Genomic DNA, 15,570 nt, shown 5'->3' with positions numbered 1-15,570 from the left:
GCGGTGTGCCGGACCCGTATGGGATATAGCGGACAAGGCGCTCAAAGACGTAGTAGAGGGAGGTCTGTGCCGATGGCTTCGGAGCTGGGACAGGGTGCAACCGACGTGACCGGTGAGTCCGAGTGAAATGGCGACGTGTCCCGACGCGTGGAGCGTTCGCTCGAGCGTACCGCGAGGCGTGCATGTGTGGCGCGTTCCTGAATGCCGATGACATTGCTGATGGCTGTTTGCTGTCTTTATGCAGTTTCTAACCATAAAGTTTTTTAATACGGCACATGTTTCTTGCGATATATGAAGATGAGGTTCTTCAGGAGAAGGTACAGTGTGGCCAATCCCCCTTGTGGGTATATGAGCCAAGATCTTCTATATAGGCGACAAGACAAGACAAGATCTTGCGTTTGAATTTTGCTTGGTATATTATCCGCCAGATAGACATAAATCTCCATATTCTTTACCTGTTCGTAAGTGTGTTTGCTTTTCTTTTTGCGGCGAAGGACGCACTATATATCCCAGCTTTTTCTAAACATTGTTATGCAGAAGAAACGCGAAAGAAACCCGCCTGTCGCAGCCTCACCAATGTGCCTACCAGTTGCCAAATGAACTCTTCCACGCTAGATCCTGGCAAACAAGGTCAAGCTGAATCCACCAAGACTTTGCTTGTGAGGAAAAAAAATTCCGAGAGCTGAGAGGAGTATGAAAAATGTGATGCTCTTCATATGTCCGTGTGCCTTAAACTTTTTCACCCGCCAAAGGCATCTGATGCATTTTAGCTTTGTTGAGCGACTAAAACAATGTTTGTTATTCTGTGAAGTTTATTGCCGAGTTTGTTGTGGTTTAGGTGCACCTACCTATGCCGCAAACGGGCAAGAAATGTTTTCGGCGGAATACCGCGCCGGAATGGTCGCAGAGAGGGCGAAGGCCAGTGTGTTAAACCAACAAGAGTGCAGGGTAGCATAATGCGCGTCTTGTCAGTAATGCTGTATGAAGAAGCCTGAGAAACGGGTAGATATCGACACGCAGCAGCGAGGAAATCAGATCGCAGGATGATACCACCGAGTTCCTTCAATCAAATGTGCGTGTTGTTGGTAGTTTTCAGCCGGGATGGTTCAGAAATAATCAAACATATATTTTTATTCTTTCGAATAATATTCGCATCAGAGAAACGAAAATTCTTAGAAGCCCCATTTCAGAAGTTTGAATTAGCAGTAATGGTTGCAGTAATCTTATCACTTGGCGACACTTTTAGGTTACTCCCACAGGCATGTATGCTCTACTGTAATCTAATAAAACAAAGCAACAAGCACATTACCGTGTTAGTCTCTTTTTATGTATTTATAATCTTGGTTTGAAACTCGTCATCAATTCTATCGGAAAGCTTAGATGGTCTGGCCGCTCGCCAAGTAAGAGTTTTCGTTTATGCGAAGTTTTAATTTTAAGCTAACTTTCCAGCTTGATATATAGTCCGTTGCGACCTAAAAATAATACATGCTCCACCCCCACTACAGAAGCCCGCCTGTCATTTATCTGTGCAACAGAGCAATGAATGGTGATATCCGATTGGCAACCTTTTATGGTCAGGTAGTGCTCAAAGCGCGTCCTTTTTAATAGATTTTTTAAGCCTGAAATTCAAGGGAAAATTTATGAGATCCTAAGTCACCGATACTCCTTAGTGTAGGTTGTTTCATCAAAAACAACTATCTTAATTTACGAATAACGTGCGCGGGTTTCCTCCTCGATTCAAATCCAAACGCGTTCGGCTGGTCAGGAGCAGGTGTAGTCTGAGGCCTGCGATTCATGTCTATAGTTGCCATCTTTACCGCCGCTTGTTCATGGCACTGCTGTCAAACCCTCGCCTGCAACAAGCTGTAAATAATCCGCCATCTTTAGGTACGCAGTCAGTAAAAGTGTGCACGCGTGCTGCTCCTCTTGTCCGGCCGTGCTCTAACAAAGCAGTTTTGGAAGTCACTTTTGCACGTCGGCGAACTTCACAAGCTACGTTCACAGCGTAACTTTTGTCGACACGGCCTCATGCAATGTGAGGCCCACGGGGGCGAAGTTCCTTATGCCATGGGTCGTGCGTCCGCGATGTACGTAGTAGTAGGTAGCCACCTCTCGTTTAGTCCTTGGAATTCCCGCTGGAGGGCGGTACTTGTAAATAATGAATATAGGATGAAAAGATGCGACATGGTGGTACTTGGAGTGTTAACTAGAAGGACGGAAGGACGGACGAACGCACAGATCCACAGACGGATGAATGAACGGGAGCACGGATGCACAGATGCACGGACGGATGGACGCAAGCACGAACGGACGAATGCAGAGACGAAAGCAGGGACGGACGCACGGATGACCAGACGTACAGACGGACGGACGGAATCAAGAACAAACAGACGGACGGAAGCGCGGACGGACTGATGGACGCTTCGCCCCACTCATCATTATTCAGTCCTTAGATAGGCTGGGATTTTTTCGCACTTCCATAGTAGAGTAGCAAATGCTCTAAATCGTTCACAACCTCTTCTGAACGCCCAGCTCTGCGCCGATCGGCAGGCCGAGGATGCCGTCCTAGTCCAGAGATTGGTGCCGCCACCTGAAGCCACCAAGCCAAAAACTGCCAGCACGCTGTGTGTATTAATAAATCTTTGCTCTCTCTCAACACACAGCGTACAAGTGACATGCGCAGGGGAGAGACATGGGGAGGCACCAAGCACGCTGGGATGAACCGGTGTTGCCTACTGGAACGTGTAAATTAATGCCAAGGGGCAATGGGAGACAGAAGACTGATTGGACACAGTGACCCGCAGTCCTCTTTTAGTTTACCGGCGTTCTTGAAATCTTTATTGTTCAACAACGCACAAGAGAAATGTGCCACCGGCACTACTATGAAGGTCGAGATCCGATATGTCTATACGTGGTGACCAGTGATCGGCTGTGCAGCGCGAGCGATTGTATCTGGGTTCATTCCGTAGTGAGCGGGACGGCTTTAAGTTCTCCCATAGTAGAGTACCAGGTGCTCTACGTGAGTGAGCAAACTTTATTTAACCAGCAGATTGAGGCGTGGGCCTACGCCGCACCAGGGGCGGTGGAGAGACCCTGTCTCTCAGCCGCCTCCCGGGCCGTGCTCGCTGGATGGCCCATATTTGATCTGTCCGATCTGAGCTGATCAGCGCGGCTCTCCACCACGCCCCAAGCTGTTCTGGGGAGACTGCATTGGCGTCCTGTATCTGTGTGCATTCCCATAACATATGCTCTAGGGAGGCGCGTCTCATGCTACATAGTTTACACGAGTCATCTGGGTATATATAGTTCGGGGTAGATGCGATTTAGGTGCTTCGGATTGGGAAATGTTCTAGTTTGAAGTCGCCTCCAATCAACCTCCTGAGATCTGTCTAATGTGGAGCTAGGTGGTGGAAATCTGCGCCTCGACGTTTGGTAGAATTGGATGAGGTCGCAGAACCTTAACATTCTGTCCCTCTCCCACCACTCATCTCCCAGTACCTCATGTGAAGCTCCATTGCGAGTGCGGTAAGTGAGACCTCGCGCTACGCGGTGAGCCTCCTCGTTGAGGTTGGGAATGAGCGACGCACACGGGGTGTGGGCTGGGAACCATATAATATACCTTTCTTCGAGGAGCAGTGACACCAAACTTCAAACTCGAGATGCGGCATTCGTTCGACTGCTTGGTATGCATGAGTTTATTTAGCGAAGCATGAATCCCGTCCGTTGCGTATATAAGCTATTGTATTTCGTGCGCAAAGAGCGCGCAGGACTCAGTGCGTTCCCGGCAATGAGACATCGACAGTAATTTGACGTGTTCACCAAGCTCCTAGACCCCGCCTCATACACCGAGTGACGATAAGCGAGCAGCGATGACGTCGACAATGTTAGTGTTGCCATCGTGGTGTCTCAATGGGACACTGTCTGGCAGCTACGCCTGGCATGCTTAGTAAAGGCTACACTTGCTTTGTTTTGCTTGATGGTGGTGGTGGTGGTGAAAAACATTTATTTACAAAAGAGAGGTGTAGGACCTCTGTAGAGGCCCCTACAGACTAGGTGGAGTCTCTATTCCGGGACCCCATTGGTTAAAGCCGCCGTCTTGGCTCTCTGGACCAAGGCCTGCTGGGCCTGAAGGTCTGAGCAGCCGAGCAGGGCCGCCTCCCAGTCCTCTCGCCTAGGGTTTGGGTTAGGAGTAATGGCTGCGTTAGCTTGGCAGGCCCACACCATGTGGTAGGTGTCTGCCACCTCCCCACAGTGCTGGCACTGTCCTGTGACCGTAGGGTCGAAATGTTTGACTATGGCAGGACATAGCAATGTATTCGTCTGGAGGCGAAGCAAAATGCGCTCCTCTGCTTTCTTCAACCCCCGTGCGGGGGGAGGGTAGCGGCGATGACTTTCCCGATAATAATAAAGAATTTCCTTATATCGGAGGAGAGGGTAACCCTCCTCATCGGTCTCCATCGGCATTGACGAAGGTAGCCCGGAAATGAGCGCTCGGGCAGCCGCATCTGCAGCCTCATTTCCCCGCAATCCCTGATGGCCCGGTGTCCATATAATGCGTTTCGGATGAGGGTCCGTGTCTCTTATGCAGTTGCGCAGTATTGTCTCGGCTAACGGTGATATGTACCCGGCTGTATAATTACGACACGCTCGGCGCGAATCCGTGATAATATACCGGGAATTACTGTGAGAGGCCGCAAGGGCAATGGCGACCTCCTCAGCCTGTGTTACAGAATACGCCCTAAAGGTTAGCCCATCCACCTGTGTGCCCTCGTGAATAGCAGCCGCCGTGTACCACCCCTTGGAGGTGGGGCCAGCAACGTCCACGTAGTACACACCTGGCTTCTGTCCAAATTGTCGTTCCAGCGCCCGAGCGCGTGCGTCACGTCGCGCTGTGTGTTCATCTCTGTCCATTTTAGTGGGTAGAGGTCGGACCAGAAGGGCTGTGCGCCACAGTTCTGGCACTTTGACCCGTTCCTGTTGTTCGAAATCATGTCTTATGTGCAGACGTGCAAGCAGGCGTTGGCCAGAGTTGGTTTGGGCTAGCCGTGTGTACTGGTTTAAAAGATGGGCTTCCTTCAGCTCTTGGTATGAATTAATCACACCCAATGCCTTGAGACGGCTGTTGGATGTAGAGATCGGAAGATCAAGAGCCCGCTTTATTGTCTTTTTAATGATTGCCTCGATTCGTTCTTCCTCATGTTTGCGGAGGGAGAGGTAAGGGACGGAGTACATGACCCTGCTGGTGACAAAAGCGTGCGCTAGCCGCAACGCATCTGTGCACCGAAGTCCCCCCCTCTTGTTGGAGACCCTGCGGATCATGCGACCCACCTGGTCTCCTATCTTCCTTAATTTCGTCAATGTTGTGTCAATCCGGAGCTGCTGGTGAATGTATAGGCCCAGGACCCTGATCTCCTCCGCTCGTCTGATTGGGCCCGCAGGAAGAGTGATGGAGATATCTGTGTTGTCTTTAGGCATGCCTCTAATGTGAAGGAATTCGGATTTGTTGGGTGCGCATTCGAGTCCGCAACGCGCCGCGTAGGTGTGTACAATTTCGGCAGCCTGTTGCAGACTGGTCTCAATGGCACCTAAGTTCCCTTGAGTTGCCCATACCGTAATGTCATCGGCATAGAGGGCATGATGAATGCCCTCTATGGCCGCCAGCTGACGTGGCAGGTGCATCATTGCGACGTTAAATAGAATGGGGGAGAGAACAGCCCCTTGCGGTGTCCCTCTGGTACCCATTTGATACGGCCCGAATTCGGAGTCTTCAATGCGGAGCAGGGCGGCTCTGTCCGATAAAAAGTCCTTGACGTAATTAAATGTGTTCTGACCACAGTTAGTGAGGCTTAGGTGTTCGAGTATGACGCTGTGTTTAACATTGTCAAAGGCCCCCTTCAGATCTAAGGCGAGGATGACCCTGTCGTTATGTTTCATCGCCACCGGTTGGATGACCTCTCGGTGTAGTTGCAGGAGTACATCCTGTGCCGATTTGTGAGGACGGAATCCGAACATGGTAGGGGCGAAAGCCCCTTTCTGTTCAAGATATTCCGAAAGTCTGTCCCGCACCATCGTCTCCATCAACTTGCCAACGCAAGACGTTAGAGAGATGGGGCGAAGGTTGTCTATGTTTACTGGCTTCCCCGGTTTGGGAATGAATGTGACCAGTGATGTCTTCCACTCTGAAGGGACCGATATCCGACCACTCCAGATGGCGTTGATGTATTCCAAGAGGTGTGCCAGCGCAGGATCGGCCAAATTTGCCAGCGTCTTGACCGTGATTTTATCCTTACCAGGGGCTGTTCCTCTACGCATTTTAGCCATTGCCGCCTTCATATCATGTAGAAGAAAAGGGGCATCTAGGGTCTCGTTTTCTTTTCCCGAATATATATACTCCGAACCTCTCGGATCGTGCACCTGGCAGAGATACCTGTCGCGAAGAGTTTCCGCGAGTTGCGTTGAAGTACCCTGAAATCCGTGAAGGGCTCTTCGCAGGTGTCGTTGTGTTTCTCCTCGCGTTTGCGTGGGGTCAATGAGGCTGCGAAACAGCCCCCATGTGCTTTTGCTTGACATCTGATGAGCGATATCATTACATTTGTCTGTCCAGTTTGCATCTGCTAAGTGCGTAGCGTATTCAGCTGCCTGTGTAGTTAGCTCCTGAATACGTTTTCGAAGGGGTCTATTATGCTTCTGACGTTTCCAGCGTCGCGTGAGGCTCCGACGGGCCTCCCACAAATGCAGAAGGTGGTTGTCAACGGCTGGGTGTTCATCCGATGTTCGCACTACGGTTTCGTATTTCTTCTGAGTAAGCATGATGTGTGCAGCCCAGTCTGCGTAATTGCCGGAACGGAGGATAGGCGGTATAGTTTCCGTGCGCATTTTGTCCCAGTTAACTAGTCGCGCTTGTGTGTCCTTCCGTTTGAAAGGATGTGTGGAGAGTGTGACGTTTAGGAGGCAGTGGTCACTGCCCAGGGTCTCCTCTAGGTTAGTCCATGTAACGTGTCGTGTGTTCTTAACCAAAGTGAGGTCAGGACAGGTGTCCCTGGTCACCGAGTTGCCAAGGCGCGTGGGGGTGGCCGGGTCGGTGAGAAGGGTAAGGCTTAAGGTGGAGATAAGCTCCGCAAGCCGCCTTCCCCTGGCCTCCTCGCGTGTGTACCCCCAGAGTCGGCAAGGGGCATTGAAGTCCCCAAGAATTATCAGAGGTGCTCTGTCGGCACATTTCAGTGCACGGCAGAAGATCTCTGCATAGGTGACGTGGAGTGTTTTAGGCGGAGTGTAAATGTTCAGTATATAAACCGCGTGATTTATCCTACGGAGAGGCAGTATCTGCACCATTGTGTAGGAATGCTCCGATTTAAGCTCGAGATCAATCTCCTGCGCAGTGTAAGATTTATGCACCAGAACACAGGTGGATGGGTCCCTTTGAAACGTGTTATAGCCTGAAAGTTTAGCCTGCAAACCTGGCTCTTGAAGGGCCAGCACTGCGGGCATCACGTCCAAATTTTGAATATAGAGGTGTAAATGAGACCTTTTGCGCCGGTCTCGGAAACCTCTGCAATTCCACTGTATTATCGAGAGCGATTCTCCTTTTATCCGTGCTCTGGAAGGAGTACCTGCCATATTTATTGTATTTGTTGAGGTGGGCTAGTGAGCGGTTCAGCGACGAGAGCTGCACCGCCACTTTGCGCATTCTCTATGGAGTCGGTAGATTCCTGCTGTTTTTCGCCCTCCGCTGCACGGAGGATTTTACTGGGGCGCCCTACCTCACGGATAGGCCCTGCACGCCGTGCAGATCTCGGGTTACTGCTGAGCCATGTCTGAATGGATTGCGTTACTTGCTGCGTTACGGTGGCTATAATGAGCTGCGTCTGCATCTGGATAGCCGTCTGCACAGCTTGACTAATCATATTCGGGAGCTGGGCCATCTGTTCAGGGAAATGTACTAGCTGTTCTTCGATATTAGAGACCCGGGACTCCAGATTTTCAATCAAGGCCGAGTGAGACGTTACTGTATTGCCCGAGCACACAGAGGCCGAGTCACACTCGTCATCCATGTGCGGTAGAGGTTTCTCCGCCCTAGCTTTTTCAAGTGCCTGAATTTTGGATGCAAGCTGCGCATTTTGCTTCTTTAAGGACTCCAACTGATTACTCATCTCGAGCGTGAGAGGGTTTGAGGAAGGAGATGACTGTGAGGCGGCCACTGCCCAGCCACTCACCTGTTGGTTTGGAGCACTGCTGAGTGGAGGGAAAACCCCGGCCGGGAGTGTCGGGGCCTGTTTCCCTATTCCTGGCTTGACTTCTTGAGACACGTGCTTGTTTCCGGCTTTCTGTTGCGGTGGTTGCCGCTGTTGCTGGCCTTGCTTCCCCTTCTTCGAAGGTCGGGGCGACCGCTTGTGCCGTGTTGTGGCGGGTCCTGCCTTGTTCGTTGCCTCCGGACGTTGCAGCTTACGGAACTTTCCAGTGCAGTCCGCGGACCCTGTGAGGTGGGCCCCATCGCAGATTATGCAGGAAGGCTGACACTCGTGTTCTCTTAGGCCGTCTGTAGTGGCCCCAACTTGTTTGCCGCAGTATCCGCAGCGCCCGTCTTCGGGGTGAGGGCAGTTGTCCACCCGGTGGCCAACCGTACCACATCTGTAGCACGCCGGGATTGTTTTCTTATAGGTGTGTACTGGGACACATTCATAGTTGTACTGAATGTAACGGGGAAGTCTTCGGCCCACGAAAGTCACCACCGCTATATTTGAGGAGCCAAGTTTTCGGATGAAAGCGATGTCGCCCTCCCTCCAGCGAAGTTTCGGCTTGAGTGAAGCAGAGGTTTCGTCCTCGCGGACACGGATGACCCCTTTGCAACAGTCGCCATTGAGTTTGAGATGGCCACGGAAGGGATATGTCTGTTCCCCAACCTTGAGGTCGAATTCCTTGATAAGCTTGTCCACCACGGATGGGGTCTGAGTGCCACAGACAATGACGTTCTGTTCCCAGACGGGCCAGACGCTGAGGTCGTCGGCTGCCAGGTCACCAACGTAGCGAGCTACTGCAGAACCCACTTCTCCGTGCTTGAAAACCATCTTCAAATCGAGGGTTCCTCGAGGTTTCAGGACCACGATGAGGTCTTCCGAGCGTAAGCGTGGCGTCTGTTTCGGGCGCCACTGCTGTGCTGTCTTCTTACTTCCTTTTGGCGAAGCAGCGCGAGCACCGCCGGGAGTCACTGAGCGGGGAATCCCCGCCTGGGTCAGCGACGCTGTGCTGGCGTCTCCCTTGGTTGTCGGATTTGCCTGTGTCCTGCGTTGCCGTAGACGCATCAGGGCTTGCAAACACTCATCTTCGGTGGGTGGAACATCTTCATCTTCATCTCGTTTTGTGGCGTCGATTTCAGTCCATTGCATGGTTACCGGGTCATACCCGGTGATCTTAGTTGCCGCCATACCCGGGAATCCGAGACGCCAGCTGCGTCGAGCCTAGCCCTTGAAAGGGCCAGCTCAACCGCGGCGTTGCAGGACGCGGTCGGCGTGAAAGTCTCGAAAATTGGCCCACCTGTGGAGAATCGGTGTCCACAGACTCCTTGTGGTGTTAGGCGTCCAATGGCATCAGTTTCGTTGAGGTTCAGCTTAGAAACCGACGGTTCCAGCCGAAAAACGACGGAGCCGATGCGCTGCACGTCCGATCACTTCGCGCGCTTGCAGCGCCCCCCCTTGTTTTGCTTGAATCGTGCGACGCGATCGTGTGGATTCTGCGTTTTTGATTGGCCACTTTGGGAGATTAGTCGTGGAGTCGTGAGTGCGAATGTGATTATTTGAAGCTATGGTCATCGTTAACAAGTCGCATGCACGCCGCGTTCATTTGTCTTACCAGCCAGCGTGGCCCAAGCGTGCGTCTCCAGCAGCCTCGTCGCTGCTCGGTCCGGCGTCTATTTCAGGATGGCTATTTCGAAGAGGATCGAACCAGAAGTGATTCGCCAAGGCGCGCGAATCACCACGATTCCATATTCCTCGGTGGTTTCATTGTCGCTTGGAGACCCTGATGACGGCGGCGACGACACTGGCGTTGCCGAAGACACGCCTGTGCACGTACGCGCCGAGCAGACTAAATGTCAACAGAAACTCGCCTCACCATTTTGTGTGGCCAAGTTATCAGACGGGGCAGGAGCACGGCAAGCGACCGCTTGGTAGCGCTCCTAGAGCTGAAAATTTGCGGTCTTTCCATCCGTTTTAAGCTGGGTTAGATACTGGTCATATAATTGATATTACACATGTATTAATTCGTCCCTCCGTTGCATTGTTAGTACCGAATCATTACTAGTTTGTCGAGGACTACGCGTTGACGCAAAAAACACGGCAGGCCTCTATAGTTTATGTCTTTACTCTTTCAAGTAATGTAATTAACCAGGTTAACTGGAAGTGGTGATTAAGTCAAGATCCCATGAATCATAGGAACGCAGTCACCTGAAGAGCAGTGGTAATTTATTCTTTGGCGGCAAGATGCTTACTATTGCAGGTAGCGCAAAGTTCCTAGTTCATTTCACAGCGGGCATGTACAACAGCACTGTCAATCCATTTCTCTTTCATGTGAAGGATATAGGTTATTGTGACTGCATATTTTACCTCTTAAAAAGGCTGTAGAACTTAGCTTCGGTTTACTTACTGCCCTGTTAGTAAGTTAAGCTATAGTAACGCGAAGGGTGGTAACAGTGGCTATCTTCATGGTTGCCAGCACAATTGATGACACTTACTGCCCTCAGTCTCATTTCTAACTAGTAAAATATACGCAAAGGCGCTAACTACCTTAAAAAAAGCTTGGTAACCACAATAAATTCGCCTCAGGAATCGCACTGTTTATAACAGTTATATTCGTGAGCATGAGCATTGCGATACAACATCTGATAATGTGTTTTTAGAATAAATGGGAACGCTTTAGAGAACTATGCGCACTGCACTATGGGAGAGACATAAGCTGTCCCGGTCAGCATACAGTTAGAAAATAGGAAGTTTTCGAATAACGTATGCCAAGTTAGCGGGCATTGCGGGTGTAGCGTTTGCGCATGGGAGCCACATGAGTTTGCGAACAGTGTTTGACCCCGCAAACGCTGACGCACACTCGTTCACCGCAAGGTGTATTTGCAGGTGGCACGCTATTTCGGATTTCGAACAGGTAGACCCCAAGCACGAACGTCGGTTCGCATTACGACGCGTGCGCAGCGGCACTGCAACGGCTTGCGTTACGCTATTCGAAAGCTCCCTAACACGAAGAAGCAAATGTATGAACGGTGATGTATGAACGATAAGGCTACGCTACTACTGTTTGCTCCACGGGTATATAGGGCCTGCATGTGGTCACGCCCTACCTGTGGGCAACAAAGCTGGTACCGGTGAGTGACTAGGCTTTGGGATGAATAACTAAAGTTGTGCGCTTCTGTTTATATAGTGCGAACTTTTATTCGGTGTGCCACATACTGCGATGCAGGGCTGTCGATGGAGCACGTTAAAACAAAAAAAGTATCTTATGTGTTTTTTTTCTTCTCCGTAATAATGACGCTACAAGGCCTAACATACAAGAGCCCATATCAGGTACTAAATTTACTAACATCGCATCAATTAAGTTGAGTGCATCCCTGTTCTAATAAATAAATTCTATGAAGCTTGAAATTATAAATCCTAGGATCTTAAGTGCCAAAAGCACGATATCTTTGAGGCGCTCCGTAGTGAAGAAACGAGGAATAAGTTAAAAAACCTAACAGTCTACGGCTTCACATCCAGCTAAATCTAAGTGCGCGAATATTCTTGTGATTCCCTACCATCAACAAAAGTCCGCCACTAGGACCAGGAATGCGAAACACGTCGCAGAGCATAGTATTGCCATGCTATAACTGCTTAGCTACCGCAGCGTGTGTATAGCAAAAAGGCAGCAAAGGTACTTCGAGCTGCAAATGGCTGCGTTACTGTACGCTACATGCTGCAAGAACTATACCCTGTTTCTAAAAGATGTAGGGACATAATGCAGACATTACAGATTACAGACAGAATACAGATTCATACAGACAGAATAATACAAGGCTTCTGTATTTTTTATTGCATCAGTGCAATCGCTCATCCTCCCTCTCTCTAAATTTGGAACATTAAAGAAAACAACCAATTGGTTTCATTTTTGTTTTTGACAAACACTGCTGTAAAAATATTACAACGTAGGTTTGTGGTGGGTTATTGAGCATGTCGTTATAGTAACTCCTACATCGAGTCAACTTAGTAGAAACAACACTTGTGCCGCAAGAACGTATCGAACAACCACAGATCCCTTTAATGCACATTTTCGGTTCTGAATCTCCAGCATATGCTTATTTTCACGAAGGAGTTGTCCCTGTAAAGGGAGATTGTCTAACGAACAAACTTAACCCACCCTGTCTTCGCAAAATTGGAGTATTCTTCGCCCCTGCCGCTTGCAATATCATGGCATTGCTAAAATTACCCGAAGTTTTAGCTCTCCTTCTGTGAATTTCGGTAATTTACACTATTTATTAAACGCCTATAACAACTGTCCTAAAGTGTGGTATTTATTGTTCCTGAGCTTTCAGAATAGCAGAAACGATGCTTACACATTGCTGCTGCTTTTATTTCATCAAATGAAATTGTGTTTTTTTCCTTGTTTGAAATTACCATTGTCCAGTTCCACTAAAAAGTGACATTTCGAAATGCGTTCACAAACTAGCTTTACTAATTTGGCAGTCATTATAGTTTTGTTCACAAGGTGCATGGCGAAAAGTTAGTAATTGTGCGCAAAAGGTAGTAACAGCTGCAACTTTTCAGTACCTGCTAACATGCGTAGTAAAAAGACGAGAAATTATTGGTCCAAGAAATGTAGGAACACGTGCTATTACAGTTTGCTCCTAGTTAGCAGCTTTTTCATAAATGTTTCAAGAGTGTCAGTAATATTAAAAATTAAATCCTAATTAGCTTAATATTCTCTACGCAGCGATGTAAAGCTTGTTACTAAACTTCTGTTTTTACCATACACACATAATAAAAAGCTTGGGAACTCAGTTAAAAAAAAACCTTTCTCGGAAAATGGCCAAGCATGAACTTACACAGGCTACATGCCTTCTGCCTCGAGGCAAAAGGCGTGTAGCCTGTGTAAGTTCGTTGTAGCCTGTGTGTGTTTGTTTTAGCCTGTGTAAGTTCGTATGCTGTGATCACAGCATACAGAGATATATCTCCATGGTGCGGGACCACACCAACTCCGTTTCACATTACGTGTGACTTAACACTTCACAATGAACACAACATGAACAACAGCGTAGAACAATGGAAGGCATTTCTGTCTAGTTCGGCCTTTGGTGATCAGCTTTGGCTGGTCCAACGGGCGGAAAAGATGGCAAGGACCAACACCGCCCTGGAATAGGGGCCGTATACCTTTCGCTATGCTCCGCGTTATGCGCAAATAAAGTTTCTCTCTCCTTTCTCTAAGCCACGTGCGGCTTGAAACAGTAAAAAATGGATAATTCTGAAGTGTAATCCTGCTGCTTCTAGGTTATTTCAAGGCCTTAGCTACGTGATGCGAATTCTAGGTTGCTTCTTTAGGTAATTGCTAGACTTTAGATAGATGCTGCCAGGTTGTTTGTATGCCAATTCTGAGCGAAGAAAGGCTTGCGTTGAACCATAGCACGTCGCAGATACGACACCTATGTCCAAACTTCGCAAGAAACTCGCGCTGAAACCATGCTTCCGCAGTTCTTACAGATGCAGTGATGTCGCCTCCGGCCCCTGTCGCCGCCACCATGGCTTTTCCCGTTCATTATCTCGCTATATACGCACTTGGGTCTTCGGCTCGGCTCGCCGCCATCCCTTCTGAGCCATTTGTTGGCGTCGCTGTTGCCTTCTCCATTTTTAGTGGGCCAGTGGTGAATAGTTAAATTTAACTTCATTTCTGTAGCACATACCGTTAATGACGATATTTTTCTGCCATCGACTGGTAAATGCTTGAGAATTAACTTGAAACAATGGATAGCAGATTTTTTAGCTTGCTACGAAACACTCACACTAGGCGAGTTACACCTTTACAATAAAGGTCACGAGAATTATAACCACATTCCTATTTTTATCAATAGGACACTAGTGCTTCTGCGTGGTGCCAGCTCTACTTCGCCTTTCATATCAGTGTCTTACATATAGAAAGCCAGTCAAGCCTGCAGCTCCTGTCGATTTGACGACGAAAGTGTGTACGTTAGTCACGCGCTAAACGTCTCCGCCGTTCTTCACACAGCGTTTGAGTCTAAGATGAACGAGCACATGCGAGCGCTGGACACGCGAACGTCGCTCCTTCACGCCGACATGAACAAAGCCAAGGACGTGCTGATCAGGCTGCTTCCCGAAGACGCCACCGGAGAAGTCTTACCAGGCGCCACCGCTGGCGTCGGCGTCTCGGCAGCCGATGAGAGCCGAGAAATGGCGTCCGGCCCCGGAGACACCTCCACTGCAAGACTGTTCTCTCGTTTCCTTATTCGTCGTAGGGAAACGTGTACTTTCAGAGCCTCCTTCAGAAAGAGCCTCGCCAGGCACTCCACCGAAGCCGACCTGTCCTCGCCATTGTTCCCGGAGGTTTGGACGACCCGATTCGAGACTCCAGACCGCACGTGCAACGTGAAGCTGGTACTGCTGGAAGAAGCAGCAACTCTTTGTGTCTGCGCTGCGGCCGACCAATGCGTCGACGCGTTCAACCCGTGGTCCTTGCAATCGGTCACGTGCAAGGGCCCACGCAGGCTGTTCCCGCCAAAACGTCCTAAGCTGATCACACCAACTTGGCTGGTGTCGAGACAGAGCCGAGCCTCTCTGTTAGATCAAGGATTCCAGAGGTTCCAGTCACGCCCACTTGGAGAGATACTCAGGAGCTGTCGCTTCTTTGGCAGTGATGAAGCGGTCGTCAGTGGCAGTGATGAAGTGATGAAACGGTCAAGTTGGTGCGGAAGTTTGGCACGCTTTGAGGTGACACCTGAAGATAATTGCACACCATGTCGGTTATAGTAATGATATATTGTAGCGAATGGAGAATGACACAGATAAGATGCATGAGTACGCAAACACCCCACAAATATAAGAGATAAATTAGTGTTGAAATGCGGTCGCATTGGAACATTCTTGGTAATTCAACCTTAGTGCATAAAGTAGAAGTCCCAGTTGGCGCCTTGCGCGTCTAATATTAGAAATTCAGGGATAACTGCACTTTGAAAGTGTCTCGCAGAGAGTCAATGGGCCAGGTACATGTGTCTGATTAGTGGTGGTTTCATTTTTTCAAAAATAATCGCTTATTGCAGCAATTCCTAGAGATTCGAGTTTTTCGTTAGTGCATTTCAAAATCTTTCTCCACTGATAAACAGTTTGTACTCGTGTTAATATGTTCAGATGCATGAAACGTCAACCACAATGACCGGCTATATAGCTAATGTCGCAAGGCAAGAACTGAAACATTTAGCTTACAGTACTCTTAATCGTTCAACATTACTACATACGTGTTTAACACCCCGAGAGGAGAATTAGGACGCCGTTCGTGTTCTCCACGCCCATGGACTTCTCGACCAATGAGTACAGG

General features: G+C 49.3%; 1 protein-coding gene across 2 annotated transcripts in view; it reads left to right on the top strand.

Moving 5' to 3' along the window:
* The window catches only part of LOC142771736 (uncharacterized), a 77,730-nt gene that overhangs the window by 53,862 nt on the left and 8,298 nt on the right, over window positions 1-15,570 (top strand). The gene's annotated exons all lie outside the window — the stretch shown is intronic.

This window comes from Rhipicephalus microplus, chromosome 9 (assembly GCF_043290135.1).
Source record: "Rhipicephalus microplus isolate Deutch F79 chromosome 9, USDA_Rmic, whole genome shotgun sequence".
In the NCBI taxonomy this organism is placed as follows: Eukaryota; Metazoa; Arthropoda; class Arachnida; order Ixodida; family Ixodidae; genus Rhipicephalus; species Rhipicephalus microplus.
Note: the sequence above shows the minus strand (reverse complement) of the source record. Positions and strands in the feature narration are given on the sequence as shown.